The sequence below is a fragment of the Wolffia australiana genome, chromosome 18 (assembly GCF_029677425.1).
Source record: "Wolffia australiana isolate 7733 chromosome 18, ASM2967742v1".
NCBI lineage: Eukaryota > Viridiplantae > Streptophyta > Magnoliopsida > Alismatales > Araceae > Wolffia > Wolffia australiana.
The window spans coordinates 11,349,283-11,359,728 of NC_135852.1; positions in this window are offsets into that span (position 1 = coordinate 11,349,283).

A 10,446-nucleotide genomic window follows, 5' to 3' on the forward strand; every position below is an offset into this window, starting at 1 on the left:
AATATTCGTTGTTATTCATCTTGATAGTGGCATCTGTTTTTGTCTGAGTACGGAACAGAATGGCAAACGTCATCCATCGTGGTGACGGATGACGTGAAGGCGGTCTCGGATGTGTGACGTGACTGACAGACGTTACGGAAATTTTAAAGCATGAAAAAAGGGGAAAAGGGGGATAGCATTTTTACTTTTTAGAATACTAGGAGAAATCTTCTGGGCAAAATAAAAAATTTAATAATTTTAAAAATATTTTGAAATACATTATTTTATAAATAGAGAGGAAAATATAATTAATTCCTTAGTATTTTATTCCACAATTTAAAAGTAATACTATTGGTCATATTAAGTATAAGATCGTGCCAAATATGTAGATAGTACTTACGCATAAGAGCATATTAGATATTAAAATTTTAAGATGTGGAAAAGGGAAGTTAAAGGACTAATAAAATTTATTTACATTCATAATAAATGGAGAGATATGATGGTTGAAATTAAAATTTCAAAAATTGTTAAAATATTTATGAATACATTATAATGTGTCTGAATACTGAGAGAATGGGAGAATGAGAGAGAGAGAAAGATAAAGAGAGGAGGGGAGATTGGGAGAACAAGAGATAGAGAGAGAAAGAGAGAGAGAGAGAGAGAGGAAGGGAGAGAGTGAGAGAACAAGAGAGAGAGATAGAGAGAGGAAGGGAGAGAGTGAGAGAACAAGAGAGAGAGATAGAGAGAGGAAGTGTGGGAGAACAAGAGAGAGAGATAGAGAGAGGAAGGGAGAGTGGGAGAACAAGAGAGAGAGAGAGAGATAGAGAGAGAGGAAGGGAGAGTGGGAGGACAAGAGAGAGAGAGATAGAGAGAGGAAGTGAGAGTGGGAGAACGAGAGATATAGAGAGGAAGGTAGAGAGAGGGAGGGAGAATGGGAGAACGAGACAGAGAGGGAGAGAGAGGAAGATCAATAGAGGGAGGGAGAGTGGGAGAACGTGAGAGAGAGAGAGAGGAAGATTGCGAGAGATGTCCTTTTGTCACCTGTGATAGGGATGCTGTTTAGCGACAGGACAGGGATTGGACGATAGGTTTGGCAACAGGGTGACGAAGATGAAACAGATTTTTGTAAAATGCAGGGACATGTAATGGGACAAGAGATGTGACAAACTTCCCATTACGCTTCTGGCCGTCACCTGTTGTCATCCATCCCGTTACGTCCAAGCAGTCATATCTCCAACGTGCCATACCTAATCTCAGAGGTTGGATGACAATACATGGTTGTCAGATATCAGTTTTCTCAATATTTGACATATTAATTGAAATATAATTTTTAAATATAACATATTAGTATCAAACATTTAAGTATATAATTTAGTTATCTGAGGTTAATATTTTTCTCTATCTGAATAATATGAATCATTATTCGGTCAATTTCATCTTCTTCTCTGTGTGAATAATTTTAACAGGTTGAAATCATTGGAGAAACAACAAGAGACATAAGTGAGACACTAATCGTCAAAGTCAACTGGGAAATTATTAGCCAGGTCATTATTGTACAGTCTAAGTCAATATCCTAAAATTTATTGTGCAAGTGTTTCCCAAAGTGGAGTTATTTTTTCACCAGGGTTTCATAAGCAAGTATTTATACTACATTTTTCTTTCATTTTCTGCCATATGGGACAACACCTCCTTATAAAAAATAAACAGATGTATTGATCACAAATATTGATATCTGGAGGTTGATATTTGGTACAGACTCTGATTATCTGATATTCTATACCATCATTCACCGTCATCATGACCCCTTTGGCATCAGACATAACATCTGAATTCAGATAAACATTTGATATCCATCCAATATCAACATCTGAAATCTTTTTGATTTCCTTGGAGGATCTTCAGATGATAGAGAGTATGGAATAAACTCTCCAATTCAACATTTACATCACCGATAACCCTATCTATATAGTCCTTCATCTGCGCGAGACTCTTAAATAACTTAGGGTATGGTTTCTATCAAACCGTAATCCATCATTTCAACTGGTATTAATGTGTAAAGGAGATCATTGGAAAATGCATTCTTCAATATCACTATCACCCCAAACAGGAGTTCAATAATGATTCTTGCTCGAGTCAAAATCCTCATATATTAATGGCAGATTGATGGAGGACCATCCAGCTGATCGCATCCACACTTGTCTCCAGTCCCTGCGCGAAGCACGAGCCAATGTAAAGAACCAACTCTTCCACTATCTGGCTTGAAGCAACATTCATGTCTTCTTGGAGCGTGCCGAGCAGTCGTTGTGTTCTTTTCTTTTTATTGTTTTTGGATTGTCGGAGGCCCCTCTAGTGTGAGTGCCGACCTCCTGCGTGTGTATTCAATTTTTTTTAAAATTGTGATTTAGCTATCATCTTTAGGGGGGAGGAAATCCATATTGGGGAGTCTTCCCCTTAAAAGGGATATTTAGGGGCTCCCACTTCCTTTCCATGAGAGAAGAAGAATCAGAATTCATCAAGGAAGAAAAGCATTTTGCTTGTTGTAGGATATCTCTAACCCTATTCTTGTCTTGGTTTTCTTGTACCAGCAGAAGTTTCTTTGTGTTCTTGTGGAAGGAGAATACAATTGAACTTCTCACACAGCGTTGACAGTCGCCACTCACACAGATCGACAATCTGGTGCAGATCTCCATGACAGTCACTGTTCATCTTGTAGATTCTGACCCCGGAAGAAGAACTACGACAAGGGACCCGAAGGAATCCCGAAGTTGACCATTATTAAATTCTACTATCATCTCCATTTGTGATTTACTAATTGCTCGTCCAAGGGGAAGCAATTCTTCCACTTGTGATTGGCCTGATCCTTACTGCCGCCGCTGCATCATTTTTCCCTTTTGTGTGACGACCGTGGAGTTTTTGAAACATTCTGATCCTTACAAGTATTCAGCGGCGACTTCTCTGGCCAAGGAGACCACTACACTGACACTGTCCAATGAAGGGGAAAAGGGGTGATCTAATGATGGTTGATTACCCGCATTATCTCGCGGGTGTTCAAGTGATCGTGTAATTGCATGTTGACCAGAACCCTTTCCCATTCTGGAGAATTAGATAACTGGAACTCTAGATATTCAACGGATCCCCTCTGCTCCAATGGCATACCGGACGTCGCTTACCAGAATTGACATCATCTTGAAGCTTGAAGATTTAAATCGTATTGACACATTGGATTCACCCTTGATCATCATCGCCCCTCGAATTCAAACTTCAGCACTCTTCGATCGTGTTCAAGGTACCATTCCCATCTCCCTAATTTACATCAGTTAATTACATCTTTCAGTGTTGATCTCTATTTTGCTCATCGCCACGAGTGAATTAACGTGACTTTAGGATAAGCCACCACATCCGGAATAGGAATTTATTTTCTTTGCTTGTATTGGGACTATTTGATTATGTTGACATACCCCACCCGTCGTCTTTCGATCTGTTCACATCGAACATTGGGAGCTTGAATTGTGGCAAACCCATCATGTGTCCTAAAGTTGGTCTGCATCTCAGGTCATTCAACGATCATCATTTTTCTCGTTAATATTTTCTCAAATCATATATGTTAATTCACGTCATTTCATTGCATGTAGAACCTACCTTCCGAACGTAACACGAGGAGACAATTCCAACCTTCGTGTTATATCACAGATGATCCCACCTTGACCATTCAATTATCTGTTTTTAATTATTGTTATATCAAAGCTAAGAAACTTTTGAATTACATGACAATAATGACTCATACGCCATAGTTGAAACTTAGTCATCCATGCACATGATGTCCTTTGTGTCTCGGGTCATAGGACTACTTATACAGCAGTGAAATGAATCAACTTGATCGACATTCAGGTATAACACCCGTCTAAGATCCATATTGATCAATTGATTAAAATATTTCCCAATAGAGAACCCATAATCTGTCCTTAGTGTCCCTAGAGTAATGTCCATAGGATCAGCCATATTATCATATTCCTACGATGGGATAGTGGCGTTCTTTTTTTGGATAGTTCAATGTTCGTCTTGGGTATCCATAATATAGGAATATTTACATGTTTAGATACTAGTGATCGTTGTATTATGATTTCCTCATAATTCACTAGGTCATAGTGCACATTCATGGATTCATCATAAACATTACATAGGAATAATAATAAATAACATCTATTTCAATGAATTTTAAATGACATGGAAGTGTAATTTGATTTCCAGACATGTAATATCCATCAGCTTGAACAGGGCATGGGTGCATCATTATATGCATCATGATACACATCTTTACCAATTCCCATTAGTTTATCTAAAAAATATTATTGATCGGCATCATGCTCATCTGCACACATTAAACAAAAAAATTTTACAAAGTATAAATGATGGTTGGAAATCACACAATAATTACTTAAAGAGCTTAATCATGTCATACCATTAATATAAATATTCAAGATATGAGTAAAATTCTCTTGCAATCTTAAAAGATTTGTCATTTATGTCTTTTCAAACTGATAAATATTTTTTTTGGAATCCTTACACTAAGATTTAAATCCCAAAGTGTTCCTTTGTGTTTCTCATAATCTATGAAACATATTCATCCTGTAAAATGATTAAATCAAATAATTATAAGAAAATAGGGGAGATAGATCCCTTATATTGGAGTGATAGGTCCCTCATAAAAACAAATAAAAAGTCAAAAAGTTCCCATAGTCTAGACATGAGTGGATCATGACCTATATGGGCACTATGTAAGATATGGATATCATGCCACAGTACTAGTCAAGTTGGAGAATGGATATCAACCATGCCCACCATGATGCACAAGAAGTCATATGATAATCTGATCCACCCCTTTGCAAAAATGTATGCTTCAATAATGACATGTGGCGTAGTGATACGGCCTTTGAGGACCTTCTCCTGAACATAATGACCTTATGCCTTACTGTGTTTTGTTTACTTACGTCAAGTTAGCTTGTTTGAAATGAAGATAGTCTCCCGGTTTTTCAAAGATATCAGCATAGGAGATTGTACTTGAATTTCTAGTTCTCCAAGTAGAGACCATAGCCACATTATCTCATTTGTAGTGGTAGGCATCATCTGGCATTCAACCTATGAACTTGACTAAGGTACTATATTTTGTTTCTTTCTATGAAAGGTGATGATAAGTAGAATTTTGATCACTAGCATAATGAAAATTAGAATAAACAATCAGTCTTCAAATGCTTTATCGTTTGATAAATAATTCCTTTTAGCAGTGCATGTTCGGGATATGGCAAAACCAGTGACCACCAAGCCAATTTACCTGGTATGGCTGATGTATCAAATGAAAAGGTTGTCCCACAATTAGGAAAATCAAATAAAATCAGTTTCAGAGTTGATCAGTGATATTTATGCATATCCCAATAGTTACTAGTTCCCAAAACTAAATTAGACTAAATCATGGAAGTTTTGGTTGTCAGCCAAGAAAATATTAAATCTTCTCTAAAATATCTAATACATACTATTTTCTCTGATTGAGAACCATCCACCCAGGCTGATTTGAAAATTCAATCTAGATGAAGGATCTGGATTTTTCCAACCAATAAATATATGACGCTGAAACTTGGCTTGATCAATTTTGTCCCAAAAGTCCCCAGCATAACAATCTTTTCATGCATTCTCTTTAGGAAATAGAGGGATCCATTGTGCAAGCTAAAAACCCATAAGTTGTTTTAATTTATCTTAATTTATACAACCATGCTCAAGGACTCTACTTCAAACATAAATAACATTTTTAGGCGTTATAGCTTTGAAGTATCCGCCTAAGCAGCATACTTCAGAGGCTGCTCTATCAAAACATGCTCTATAAGGTTGTTAGAAAAAAATGCATTCAATGAATGTGCAATTCATAGTTCATGGCCAGGGAAAGAAAAATACCTTTTTTATTCAGAATGAATAAACCTAAGAATGCCAATGAATAAAGTCAAGGTCACTCAATTCAACCAAATCAATCGCACGACTTTCTAGGCCATGGGGTGCGAAGCCACACCTCATGCTCTAAAAGATACAAAGGATTGTATTGAATCATTCATCAAACATGTCTATAATCAATTACTGTGTATCTTTAGTCCATCCTCGTATGACTTAGGCTAGGTCAACTGTCACTATAATGGGTCATCCGAGTAAGTACTGATCCATTAAAATTCATCAAAAAACTCTTCTCTACTCTTAATAGTGGTACACTCAAGATAGATTGTATGTAATCTTTAGCGGAAAGAGTTCACAGAATTAGTTTGGATGAATAACTAAATGTTACTATATTACACTACCAATCAAATTGATTCACATCACGGTTGCATAAGTGGGCCTTAGATAATGCCATCTTGACCACTCAATTGCCTTTGTTAACTTCTCACCACAACCGTACTAAGACTGTTTAAAATTCCATGGTTAGGAACTTGAAGGTCATAGTCAATGTACAGCCGGCCCTCCACAATGTTGGGTTCTGCAGACCTTCACATGGATGAACAAATCAAAACATTCTTCAGCGAAAGACTTAAATGGAATCGAACAGCATAATATAAAATCAAACAGCATAATTATTGAACGAAGTACCTATGCATGGATTGCATATGTGATTTCTTGGATCCTAAGCTAGAAAAACCAAGCTGCTCAAGTGTGCAGCCTCTAGATGTATCCACGTGGCCTCGGCACATCGAATCTCCTCCTTCTCCTTGATGAACCCCATTCAATCTCCATTGTCGTCGTTATGCCGTCCCGATCGCATCAAGAGTGGAGAGGGGGTGTGTGGAGAAGGGAGAAGAAGGGGAATGCCTGTGAAAAATTCTGTGGAGAAGGTGAATTTTGTTCAGGGCCTTCCCCTATTTATACTGATTAGCTACTTCGCATAAAACCCCCCAAACTTAAGTATATCTTTTGACATCCAAAATACCATTTGTGTGTCCTTCTAAGCCCATGTATCAATCATGTAAATGACTCAAATGGCCCCATAAACTTTTATTAGCCTTATAAATTAATTAACTATATCATCATATAGATCATTTAATGTCAAATCTATTTAACCCAACCAATATATTTAGTCTCTAGCATGTGGGGTGCCAAGCTACACCTCATGCTTTAGAAGATACAAAGTAGTGTGTTTCGACTCATTCATGGAACCTGTTTGTCATCGGTTAATGTGTCTGTATAGTCCCTCCTCTGCGTTATGCTCCTAGAATGACTTAGGGTATGGCCAATTTTGAAACCCTAATCGGTCATCCAAGTTAGTAGTGATGCATTAGGAAATCACCGGAGAAATCTTCTCAGATATTTCACTGCCTTGGCCTAGGACTTCATCGCATCGCCTTTCTTGAGCAGGCACCTCTAATACTGAGGGTAGACGATCCCATCTTGACCTCTCAATTGTCTTTGTGAACTTCTTGATGCACCCAAACTAAGACTATTTAGAATCCCATGATTAAGGAAATGTAGGTTATAGTCAAAGTACAACTATTCATCCACAAGACATCTTTTGGTGTCTCAAGTCTAAGGACCACTTACACAACTGTGACATGAATCAACCTGATTGACATTTTAGTATAATATCATTCAGGGATTCGTACGAGTCAATTCAGTGAAATCTTTCCACTAAACATCACCCATTATCTATTCTTAGTGTCTCCATACTAATGGCTAGGAGACATGCCATACTCATTATTTGAGTGAGTCTGGATAGTGATGCGGGACCATCGCATCGATGTCGACACCGCCACTGGACGCGTTCGACCTCTTCGAGCTGCTCGTGCGGACGTATGCGACCCCCGGTTCAAGTATTCAACGTGATATCCCGTAAGTTTCTTTATCATTTGCTTAATTGTAATAAACAATCGGATCGGGCCGTTGTGTTGGGCCTCGTCCGTTCTTTACGTCTTGTTTTGTTTTGAATTATGTGTAGAGAGGAGGACTATGTCATGCGACGGACCCCTCCTCTAGGTCAGGCCTCTTGGCACCCTTCCTCCCTATATAAGGGGAAGGCATGCCCAAGGGCAAGATAGAGCCTTTTGAGAAAATAACATCTTGCTTGTTTGTTTTTTTTTTATTTTGAAAATTAGAAAGTTTCTCTTCCATAGTTCCCGCACCCGGAGGCCGTTCGCCTTCCCACCCCCAACAGAATCCAGATCTGAGCTTGCACCACTGCCAGAAGCGACGGCCGTCGCTGAAGATTGAGTGCCAGTCCGAACGAGCTCCCGTGGGGAAACAACAGGCCGCCATCGCCAGGTCGAGCCCCGCTTCACCGATCGCGACTCGGCGCTCCTCACGGCCAGATCTGGCCGGGTAACGTCGCCGCCCTCCCGCCAGTACACCCGCGTGGGTACGTGCGCTCCCGGAACCCGCGACGTCAAACCTTCCCACCATCATCAGGCAGGCCTTGTAGATCAAGTTTCTCCACCGTCGGGCGGAGTATTAGCGCGAGACTCCTCAAACGGCAGTCTGCCTCGCGCTCTCCGCAGCCCGCTTGGTCGGGCGCCGTCGTCAACCTCTGACCGCGCGCTCCATCGCGCGGGAATCCGCCGCTCCCAGTTCTCACGGCGTCGGTCTTCTAGTCAGTCCCGAGGAGGTCATATTCATCGATTGTCCACCTTCGGAAGGTCCACTCACGCGGTCAATCACCCATTGCGCAGTCAGCGCGGTACGCCTGGGGACCTCATCGCCGTGTGCCTCGACCCGGATTCAGCCGATTCTGGCCTCTCCAGTGGGCGAGTCCAACTACCCGCCACCGGACCAACCAACAACAGCACCTACGCCCCTTGGCGTATTAATCGGACATTCTGGAGCATTGGTCAAACTGAATAGAGGACGCATCTTAACCAGGTTATTACTTTCTTCAGTACCGTCGTCCCCTATCGTATTCCTCTGTCGTTTGTTATGGTTAAGCTCAGATAGGCTATCCACTTCTGTTGAGAGATAGGATTTCTTTGCGATCGACGAACCGTTCATTGCCTTGTGGGAAGAACTCCGTCGGCCCGTAAAATGCCCCTCTCGTCGTGCTCGCTCGTGTAGGTTCCGCGGGTCACATGGAGTCGACTCGGACCTGTTCGTCCTTTCTAAGATTTATTGTACCCCTCGCCCCACCGTCGAACCGTCCTTTCGCTCCTGAGAATTTTAAACGCGCATTCATTGTCGTAATTGAACACCCATCGTGCATAGTTGTGACGTAATACGAGCCGTCGATCCCGGACGTTGCCGTATTACATCAGATAGTGTTATTCTATCCAAATGCTTGGATGTCCTTCTCGTGTATCCTTCGAATATGAATATTTAGAACACATGCATAAAGACTAGTTATCTCCATATTAGGATATCATCATAATTCACTAAGTCTGATCATATATTCATGGACTTCATTATAAGCACATCACATGCATTATAATGAATATGGTCTATTAATGAACATGAAACAAGACATGGAATGTGTGATTGGTTTTCAGGCCACATTTCTTTCCATCGCACAATACATTGTTGGTGTATCAGGTATAAGCGCCACTTACACAAATGTGATGTGAAGCAACATGATTAATAATTTCTTATAATATCATGTACCGATTCATCCCAATTAATTCAATTAATTCTTTCTATCAAACATTAGCCATTATATCTAATGGCTAAGGGATCGGACATACTCATCACATGAGTGGGGCGATATAGTTCAAGATTAAGCTTTACCAGAAATTTAGCACAATGCTTCAATGTGTGTTTCAAATAATGTTCAAAGTAATACATGCCTCAATACGAGTTGCGATCAAAACACAATAGGTCCTCATTAAACTATTTGACTGATTGTACGTGAAGATATAATAGGAGCCTTAGTTATATTATAAGGCTACGTAGTTTGATGTTACACGATGCGACGAAATCATCTGCGGGGGTTACACCATAGGGAATGGACGGGTGCAATGCAGCGAATGAGTGATTCAGCTACTAAAACAAGGAATTTCACGTCGATTGTTGCAACTAGGACAATAGATTAGAGGGATGACACGAGGTTTCTAGGGGCTGGGCAGGCTCCCAATGACCCAATGAATCCACTCGAACACTAACGTCGCGGGGAGGCAATCACTACCCATATGTGTTCCCAGTCATCGTCGTTAGCAAACCTAACTCGACAACTAAGAATGAAATATCGTACTCTCACTATTTTGGGTAACCAAAAGACACTAAGCTCCAGCAGAGGAGCGCTGAAGATGGCACTGATAGAGATAACCAAGCTGAAAATAAGGGAAGTGGCGAGAGAGCGTACCTGATGGTAGAGGCACCCCATTGACGATAGAAACCCAGTGGTAATGAACCTGATTGATAAAAGTTGAGAGGGAACCAGCCAACTTCGGTGATGGAAATAGGAGGGCTGGCCAAGTATTGACCAGGAATGTTGAGGATGCCTAAGGGGCACCTTGATCGGTGGGG